Source organism: Suricata suricatta, chromosome 4, assembly GCF_006229205.1.
Source record: "Suricata suricatta isolate VVHF042 chromosome 4, meerkat_22Aug2017_6uvM2_HiC, whole genome shotgun sequence".
In the NCBI taxonomy this organism is placed as follows: Eukaryota; Metazoa; Chordata; class Mammalia; order Carnivora; family Herpestidae; genus Suricata; species Suricata suricatta.
Window position 1 is genome coordinate 24,258,343 of NC_043703.1, and position 11,275 is coordinate 24,269,617.

Sequence of the window (11,275 nt, forward strand, 5' to 3'; positions counted from 1 at the left end):
ATTTAACTAATTTTCTATGAACGTAATTACAAGTTACTGTTACCACATAATGCTATTTATTACCTACTAAAGATACTAAAGACTCCCTTTTCCTTTTTACCATGTCTTCTGAAAAATAAATGAGAAAAGAAGACTGTACTTTCCAGAGTAACAGGACTTTCCATCAGTTACAGTGTATCTCTACGGAGCACTGTAAACATCCTCACAGCAGAGACTGAATTAAGAATTTGAAAAATGCAAACTAAAAGGACATCAACGTTTTTGAGAGAGAAATTTCAAATCCTATGGACAAAAATATGCAGCACCAACAGAGTAAGGGAAACTATCAAAACAAAAACAACAAAAGACTATTTTAATGCAAATTTTACAAAATACATAATATTCATTCAATATTTTATTTACTATGAATCTGAGAGATCATGGACAATAAACAAAGGCTGGATGCATAGGTAAATGAGCTAAGAAGCCAATTACCAGTCTGCAAAGTGCCTATAAGTATAAAAAAGGGATGCCGTTATAAATGGATAATATTTAACAATATTATGTCTTATGAAATAACATATAAATATACAGGAATACATATAGATATCGATCAATTATCCACATTTAAAATTTAAAATGAGTCAAGACATATGTAATATAACTCATAGCCACTGGTCATGCTCCTAATACATTATAGAGTCAGAAATAAAAATGCCATTAGACATAAAATCACTACACCCTCTTTATTAGAAAATGACAGAAATACTATACCATTGTCTGATTATGAAAATTGTTTTACAATCATTTTCTTTTTTATCAATTCTTTCCCCTCAATCACATGGATGAATTAAATCAGACTAAAATAAGAGTATATTGACTTGCATTTAAGTGCTCTATTTATTATATTACTCAGGTTATACTTGTGATTTTCAAATTTGATTGCCATCAGAATAAATAGAAATTTTATTACAATTAAATTTATAATATTCTACTTTAAATGACATATTAGTATTAGAATAGTATATTATGCTAATTTTTTAGAATGTTGTGTTCAAGTTCATGAAGTTACATAAAAGAGCTTTCTTTGAGAAATACACTAGAATTAATTTAATTAATCCAAATATGTATACATATATATACATACATATGTATTTAACTCTAACAATAATTTAGGCCAAAATATTTTCTTCTGCTTTAAGCAAGGAACACTCTGATATATTATAATGAATATTCATACATCTTTGAATTTGCTTAAATATAGAACTTTACTATAGAAAATTACAGAAATATATGGAGTTTGTCATTATACAGATTTACCATTATAATTTCGCTTAAATATAAATACTCTTTTTAACTAATCTCTAATGATTGAAAATATCTAAGAAAGAAAACATATTACATTAATGTTTTAGATTAAATAAGTATTCCCAAATTTTTCAGTGATATTCTTTCTGGATATTGAAAATAATTTTTCATTTTGTGACATAATTTTTTCCTTCATATACAGTGCTCTAGTTCATATGGACCTGGATGAAAAAGTAGAGAGATGGGCCAATCTGGCACAAATATGGTAGCCAGTCAATCATCCAACCATCTGGGCCCAGTGCAGTCCTAACTGAGTTTCTGTACCTTGAACCAAAGGGGACCAGCTCACAGATTATAATTAACAGTGGGAAGAGAAATTCTTGTTTACCAGGTTGCTTCCTACTCTGGGCTATTGGCCATGAACCTAAAGCACAGGTTTCTTATTCTGCTCATTTAAAACTTGGACCTTCCAGCTTTTTACAGATATTAATATACTTTAGTTTAAGAAAATTATGTTCCTGTACTTTGGTTGTATAATTCAATTATGACCTCCATAGAACATAAAACTTCCTTCAAATATGTTTTTTTCTGATTGTGAATTTCATGTTCATTTTCTTTTAAGAGGGAAATACTTTTGGATTTTGGCAGCCACCAGCCAACACTTAATATAGTAAAGATATCCTAGAGATGTAGCTATGTCGTATATTCCAGAACAGGTACAGGCTGGAAGGCAACTGGGTCCGTCCCTACCATCTGTGTGTATTACAATCCTCCTATGGATCTACTCCTCAATTTTCATTTTAATGTGACTTCAGCATGTGGCTTGCCCAGTTTTTACATTGATCAGGATATTTACTGACACTTCCTCACAGAAATCTGCTCATATTTCGTTAGCATTTAGTTTATTGGGGAAGAAAAATGATTCATTAAAAAATTATTTATATATATATACTTATATATATATATGCATAGTGAACATTCCATTGACCTTGAAGTGGTGAAGGCTGAGAATCTCTTAGAACAGGAAACCTATTTTACATATGCAAATGCAGTTTTTTAAATTGTCTATTTTGTGTTTATTTTAAAGGTAAGACCTATATAACCTACTGTTATTAAAGTTTAAGTGATCTAATGTACCCAAATATCAGGAAAAACAATACTGACTTCTACAGGGTTAATCATTTTCTTACACTTACTGTGTTTAAGAAATATAATGGTAATAATCAAATTAAAAATTTCCCTTTACTTTCCATTTATATATCAGATTCAATATTTTTTTCCATAATATTTTATTGTCAAATTGTTTTCCATACAACACGCAGTGCTCTTCCCCTCAAGATTCAATATTTTTTTAATGTTTATTTATTTTTGAGGGAGAGAGAGATGCACAGAGAGAGAGAGGGATAGAGAGAGAATCCCAGGCAGGCTCTGTGTTGGGCTCAAACTCACGAACTGTGAGATTATGGTCTGTGCTGAAATCTAAAGTCAGATGCTTAATGGACTGAGCCACCCAAGTGCCCTTCAGACTCAGTATTTACGAGCTCAATAATTATAAGCTTCAGTACTTAACAAGGTCATAGAAAGGCATATGAAAGTAAAAATACATTCTATTTAAATTATGAGAGCATAGACATTGGAGACAGTCTGCTTAGTTTTAAATTCTGTGTCACCTACTTATTAGTTCTGTGAATTGGATAAGTCTCATCACTGTGGCTTGACTTACCTTTCTGTAAAAATGAGAATTATATTAATAAGCACTCAAGGGGTTGTTAAAAGAATTAAAGTAACTACATATACGGACATCAAAATAGGTGTTTATTATAGTACACAGCAAGTAAATAAATATTAGTCATCATCCTCATAAATCTCTGTAGAGGATACTACGAGGGTGTTGAAATGTCGAAGAATAGTCTAAGACAGATAACTAATTAGACATTTTCCAAAGGAATAATGAACGTGTATGGTGCAGAAAAAGGCAAGACCACCTTTCAGAGGAGCCTGGGGCTTGATTCTACCTTAAAAGTGAGGTAACACATCTTTGCCTTAAAATCCTAGAGATGCCAAGATGTAATAAAATACACAAAACAAAACAAAATAAAAAATGTAACTATCCTCTTGTGGATCTTTTTAACCACAAAAATAACTTTTTATTCTTTGCACTGTATTTTCAGATAGAACTAATTTAGTGCTTTGATCTATGTGTCTGTTCAATTATATATTTCCAAATATATAGGTTTATTTTTTTATCAAGTTTTAAATTTTTAGCACAACAATAATTATAATGACCATTATGTTAAGAAAGAAATGCTAGTATCTTAGTTTACATTCAAGTAACTAAATATTCCCTTAATTGGTGCTTATATCATTCAGTAGCATTCATAGACTTTTATTGTTGCTTTTAATATTTGAATTTGAAGCTCTTCTGACATTTGCTGAATGTGCACTCCTCCTGATTTACATTTCCTATGCAAAGTAAACTGAAATCACTATTTTCATGTGGACATTCAAACAATGCTATTATGCACTTTTATTTGAGATAAGCACTCTGGTTGTTTCTGGGTTATGTCTCTCCAATGACTGCAGGGAAATGAATTTGAAATTGTGCCAGGATCTTACTGGTATAATTTTTAAAAGGCAACACATTTGAGTAATAGGCACATGGCCATGAAACTAAACCTAATTAAAGCCTTGTCAGTTACAACAAGTGCTGGCTTGATCTATAAAGTCAGATAACGCCAGATTTGCAAACCTGTACAATGTCAGGCAGGTGTTAAATCCTGACTCAATATTGACCAAGATTGAGAAAGTGGTTTTTCATTGTCTCTAAGTGCTTATTTATTTTTTTAATTATGTGAGGATGTCCATCCAATTTAGAAATTATGTTTTTCTATTATATGGTTTTGAAAAATGTAGATGGTTATCCTTGATGACTATTTTGTAAATTGAAGCTAGAAACTAGGGATAGTGTTATAGATATTTTACCTATAAAAGAAAAGTAAGAACATAAAGAAGAGCAATGTACATTCAGTGGGGAAAAGGGGCAGAATTTAAATTAAAGGTCTAAAAATCTAGGGGCGTCTGGGTAGCTCAGGTGGTTGAGGATAGTGCTCTGGATTTCAGTCATGGGTTCAAGTCCTGCATTGACTCTCTCTCTGCCCCTCTCCACCACTAACTCTCCCTGTCTTTCTTAAAAAATCTATATATATTTTATTTGTAAATTTTTTAGAGAAATAAACAAAATTCTATTTAAGTATTTGCTTCAAAAGTAACACAATTAAATGACCTTTAACTTTTAGACAGTTAAACTTCTTCACTATATATACGTGTACTTTTGCTGCCAGATTCCTGCAAGAAAATGAAACACTGCTTAGCAATGATGTCAATTTTAAGGGACAAATGATATAATTTTCTAGCATTTAAGACATATTTTAGCTGTTAATGTAAAAATGAGTAAAAACTATTTCCAACATTTCTTCTGTGCAATACTGTCATATGGAAACAGCTTCTAAAGTGTATTTGTTTCTTTTTTTAGGCATCTTAATTCATTATTACTAATATGATTCTTTTAGAAACTCAGATTCATAAAAAAAAGAAACCCAGATTCAGGACTAAATTAAGTAATATTTTATTGTGCATGTACTATGAATGTAAACACACAGAAATTATTCTGAATATATAAAAATGGAATATTTTTCCTCATTTGTTGGAATCAAGTTCATAACAAATAAAACAAATATTATGACATCTTATAATTCCACAGAAAACCCTCCAGATGATGACAGAACATTTGTCAGACTGGCCACCTATGAATCCACAGTTCATGCCCAAGTGCCCGGCCCAACTGTGACACTCAATGGACAGTTGTTGTGTAAATTAATTATATACAGTCTTTAATATATTCTTTAAGACAAGTGCTATGGACCAAATGTGCCATCTCCAAATGCACAGGTTGAAGCCTAATCCCCAATATTATGGTATCTGGAGGTAGGGCCTTTGAGAAGTAATTAGGGACATGAGGATGGGGCCCTTTATGAATGGAATTAGTGCCTTTATAAGGAAAGATAGGGGAGGTTGCTTTCCTCTCTCCTCTCTGCCATGTGAAGCTCTAGAGAGAAGATGGCTGACTGCAAATCAGTAAGAAGGCCTTCACTGGAACTTAACCACATGGACACCATGCTCTCAGACCTCCAGGCTCCAGAACTGTGAGGAATAAATTTATGCATCAAGGCCTCTCAACCTAGGGCATTTGTTATAACAGTCTAAACTGATGTAGACAAGGTGAGAATAATAGTAATTCTGGGGATATGAAAGTGGTACAATCATACTCTTCTGAATATTGGAAATCTTCTCCCAAAATAAAAGAAGAAATCATTTGGAGAAGGGGTAGAAATGCTTCCATAGTCATGTGTGATAGTTGCTTTGGTATAATCTCCAAGGGTAATAAAAATAATATTAGAAACAGAGAAACATCAAAATTGACCAATCTGAACTAATGTGGAGGATAAATAATTAGTACAGCTGCTCATTTGTATATCTGCTAAATTTCAGTACTAGTAGTCTAAAAGTCTTCGGAAGTTTTCAATCATCATTTTTAATTTTTAAGTTTAAATTTTAAGCCATTTACAAAATTGCAAATGTAAGGTATCTAGCTAAAATATTAGGCTATTTTTCTAATTTTAGTAGCAATTAATTTTATGAGAAAGTGACACAGACAAGTAATAAAATGAAAAATAAGCATCTTATAATATATCCATTTTTTTCTACTCGGCATACATTTTTTAGTCTTTAAACAATAGGTTTAAGATATCTTTTTGTATAGCTGACTAGTCAAATACATAATTAATATTTAAGATCTATTATGAAGAAAGAACTCTTGTCTTTCTACTGTAAAGAGTATATAAGGAAAGCAAATTTTAATTCTTAATTACTTCTGAAATGAACAACGTTTTCATGATTTATGGTTCAATAGTGTATTTTTGTATTTTCTTTCTTTTATTCCACCATAAATGTTGCCTGTTTTTCTATACCAGTGTTGATGTTTCTTTTATTATTTTTTTGATAATTGGAATTTTTGTCGTAGCAAATTTACCTTCTTGTCTTTTATTAAATCTTTTTTCCTATATTATGTTTAGAAATACTGTTCTCATAGAAAATGGACTGTGGCCGTCAGTCTTTAAAATGATTCTCAATGGCCTTTCTCTGCTTTGTGTTACACAGGAGTTTGTATACTTTTCTCTTTGATGATGAACTCTGTCTAGGGTCTCATTTATAATTAAAGTGTAGCTCAAATAGTAAAGTGTCACTTCTGAGATTAGATTATAAAAGACAATTCCTTTTCTTCTCTGTCTCTGTTTCTGTCTCTCCCTCCCTCCTACTTTCTCTCACTCTTAACCATTCCTTTGTGGAAAAAGGCTTCCACAATGGAGAAACCCCGATATAAAGGAACGGGGGATGTCTCCTGCTAAACCTAAGACCTGCTAAAAGCCAGCAGCATCTTAAAAGGATGTTTTCCGCCAACTGAGTTTGATCCAACAGTTCACCTGTCTGATAACTTCTCTGCAGCCTTTTGGGAGGCCCCGAGACAGGAACACCCAATTAAGCAGTGCCCAGAAATTCTGAGAAAATAAATGTTAGGTGTTTTTAAGTCATTAAAATTAGGGGAAGTTTGTTACATAGAAATTGATAGCTAATACAAGTAACATCATGTAGAGTAAGTTCTCAACCCTGTTAAACAAAAAACAAAAACAAAAAACAAAAGGTAACTTGTGGTACATGACATTTGTATAGATATTTTAGAGCCATGTTTTCAATGTCTTAAAAAATATGCTAGGATTTTTATTGAATCTGACTTAAATTTATATGTAAATTTGGAAAAATCTGACATCTAAACAAATATTTCAGTCATTCATTATTTTACTATTGCTTCAGCAATATTTTATGAGATTTCAATACCGAAGGATTACATATTTCAATTAGATTTATCTAAAACATGTTGGCACTATTGCAAAAGCAAATATTTTGCTAACATGTTCTGTCTACTGTTAGTACATAACAATTGATTTTTGGGGTGACTGGGTTAAGTTTCTGACTTTGACACAGGTTCATGATCTTGTGGTTCATGAGTTGAGCCCCACATCGGGCTCTGTGCTACAGCTCGGAGCCTGGAGCCTGCTTAGGATTCTGTGTTTCCGTCTCTCTCTGCCCCTCCCTAGGTTGTGTTCTTTCTCTCTCTCTCAAAAAGAAATAAACATTAAAAATTTTAATTGATTTTTATGCATTAACTTTGTTCTTTGGCTTTGCTAAGGAATGCTTTATTTTTCTGATATCCATTCAGTATATTTCCTGTGACATGTATTCCTATGAGTGTTACATTTACTATACATTAGTTTTTTGGGGAAGGTATTTTTTTCCAATAGTATTTAAAATGAGTAGAATTTTATCTGATATACTATCCCCTTGAAACTCTTTGATTTTATATGTTTATAATCCTCTTTCAGGCTTTCTGATAGAACTTTTATACTTTTTCTTTTTGCATTTATCTACCATACCAATAACAGTGAGCAGGAAAAAGTAAAAAAAAAAAAAAATATATATATATATATATATATATATATATATACACAGACATATACATATATATTATGTAATCTTTTCCTCTTTAGGGCAGAGGAGTATAATAAATATTTAGGGCTTTTGTTTTGTTTTTAAGAGAGAGAGAAAGAGAGCGCACAAGTGGAGAAGGGCAAAGAGAGAGAAGGAGATAGTCTCAAGCAGGCTCCATGCTTAGTGAAGAGTCCGACGTGGGCTCTATCCTATGATCCTGAGACCATGACCTGAGCTGAAAGTCAGCCACTCAGTCGACTCAGCCACCCTGGTGTCTCTACGGGCATTTTTTATTATAAATTTTTCATGGACCAGAGTAGAATACAATTCAAATTTATTCTGCATAATTTTCATTATCTGTGCCCCCCCAAAAAAAGTGAAACTTAAAATATGAACCATTAGTAATTCACTTTTGTGTCCATAAGCATCTAATGTATTCCTATGTAATCAGCCTTTCTCCTCATACAACACACGTGTAACAGGAAGGCAGTCTGATAGCATGCTTTGATACCTTTTTATTATTTTTATTACTATTCTCTCCTTCAGCTATATTGGTCTATTGAAAATTGTAACTTATTCATTTGCATACATCTATCTTTCAGAAACAGAAAAAAATTTACATGGCAAAATTCATTTTGGTCACAGTTTCATTATTTTGAGAATTTTAGCAGCTTTTATATTTATGTGGTTTGCAGTTCCTTTTGAGTTTGGTCATATTATTTAAGAAAGGCTTATTCCTCTACCTGCACTTTGCCACTGTTGCTTTAACCTTGAGGTATAAATAGTAGGAAAATGTAACAAAACACAAAATAGTTAACTACTTCATAGTGACAATATCCAAGTTTTTACAAAAGGCACTGAGATCTTGTGTATTTTGAAATTCTTTTTTATCCCCCAGATCATTCTCTTATATTTTTGGTTGTGGAATTAAAATTGTACCAGTTTCTCTTATAATCAGGGACTGCATACCTACAAGGTCAAAGGACATTTGTATGCACGCCCTGCTGGGCACACCAGAAAGAAAAAGCCAGACCAACACATTTCATTCTTGGCTCATCAAAATAAAGGTTAAATTTATACCATATAAAATTAGAAAACTCCTTAGTGTAAGAGAGGAAAGCACAGTATAAACTCCGAGCTTTTCCAACAAAGCAGAAATAACACAGTCAATAATTGGGCAGATTGCAAATAACCTTTAGAAAAGGAAAATGGCTGGGAGTTATTGTTATATGTCTGGCAGCAGAGAGAATGAGGAAAATATATAAAAGACACATTGAAGAAATGCAATAATTGTAGAGCTCTGATGCTGGATAACATTATAAGAAAAGATGTTGGGCCAATTAATGCATAAGCTTAAAATATATGTTGCACATAAATCTCTTTATCTCAAACGGTAATCCTTGACTTAAATTTTTATTCTCAGTTAAGCTTTCTTTTGCATTTATATGTTTTGTAAGTCTGTACATAACTTCCACATTCGTTTGGGCTTCATATTTCTATGAGAGCTATAAACTAAGGAACTTATGGCACAACTTTTCTATTCATGTGACATCATTTAAAAATTGTGTCCATAATGGGAGATCAACAGAAGTTTTGTTTAAAAGATGCACATAAGTACGAAGGAATGGAAATGACTGCATAGAAACCATCATTGATACATAAAACAGGACAAATAACTAGCACCTCATAATAAAAAAATGTAACAATATCTATAGTTATGACTTCAAATTTAACAGCAAGCAAATTTTAAATAATATTTTATCAAACAAAAAGGTTCATATTTAATACTTTATCTTCAGGAGAAATATGTATATATTTCAGTATATATGAGTGTATAATGACATATTTCAAAGCCTCTGTTATGATTATATTTAGTGTGACTAAAGAAGGGCTAATTTTATCCAGGTTCTTAGCCAAAATCTTATAATGTCATTCTGTAATATTTGTTCATACAAAATCTTGTGAAGCATTTATTTTAAAATAATGTATATACTAATGGTTTTACACATTAGATTACTATAATAACTCAAAACTGGCAAGAAAAGATTAAAGAAGATGTAAAAAGGAAAATACATCTGAGACCATATGTTTATGATTTTCCATTTGGCTGATGCACTTTCTTTAAAATGGATGGTTTTCTATTATTATTAGAATTGATCTAAAAATAATATTTACTCATATGATGTGTCTAATATATTTTGAATAACTGGCCAGATGAAGGAGCTGGAAATTTTTACAAGGTTTCTACATTAAACTTTATAGCAGAGAGGAAACATTTTCATTACTGCATCTGTATGCACACTTGCCACTTGAAAACATCCCAAGATGAGGCTTCAGTACTGCTTGAAATTTGCACACTGCTATGAGTGGTGTAACATAATGCCTGGAGGAATGGCCTTTTAGGGATGGACTAGGTCAACCCATTATTCATACTACTTAAATATGAGCAGCTCGAGAAAAAGAATTCCAATATTTTTATTCCAGATAAGGTGAGGTAATATACACTGAACTTACTTTTTTATTAATTTCATTTTGTTTTCTTTTATAGAAAATAAATTTTGTGGGTTTCAATCTTCATAGAAATAGAACACTTCAAATTATTATAAAGATGTAGACAGTAAATGTTAAAAAATTCATCAGTAATTGTTAGGGAATTTTTAATTCCTCCTTTTAGTTAGTTTACAAGATCCTTTTGTAAAAATAACAAAAAAAATATGTACTTGTTCTGCTTAATTTTATCATGGTACTCAAACTAAAACTACTTAAATGTGTTTTTAGCATGTTGTGTTATGTGATCTTGAGTAAGGATAATATATAGTACTATAAAAATGGTTTTTAGTTTATTTTTATCCTTCTAACTAGCTCTAAAATGTGTAAAGTGTCATAGTAAGAATGGAATAAGATCAAAATTAAATGAGAAAGGGCATAGATTCTAAAATTGAAGACTGTGATATTACTTTCAGGCTCTGATTTTGATGCTGGTTATAGGCCAGAGAACCAACAAGTTAACAAAAAGTCTCAACTTTTGTTTGAGACTATCAAGAATACCATGTATAGATTTATAGCTGAAGTCATGTTTGTAGGGGTATGAAATGAAAAAGAACATTCTTATTATGAGGACAAAGATATTTCTTATATCTGTCTCTTAAAAACAAAGGTGCCTCTGGGTGCCTGAGTGGCTCAGTCGGTTAAGTGTCTTACTTTGGCTCAGGTCATGATTTTCAGTTCATGAGTTTGAGCCTCGCGTTGGGCTCTGTGCTGACAGCTCAGAGCCAGGAGCCTGCGTCAGATTCTGTATTGCCCTCTCTCTTTCTGTCCCTCCTCTGCTTGTGCTCTGTCTCTCAAAAATGAATAAATGTTAAAAAAAATGTAAAAACATACTCTG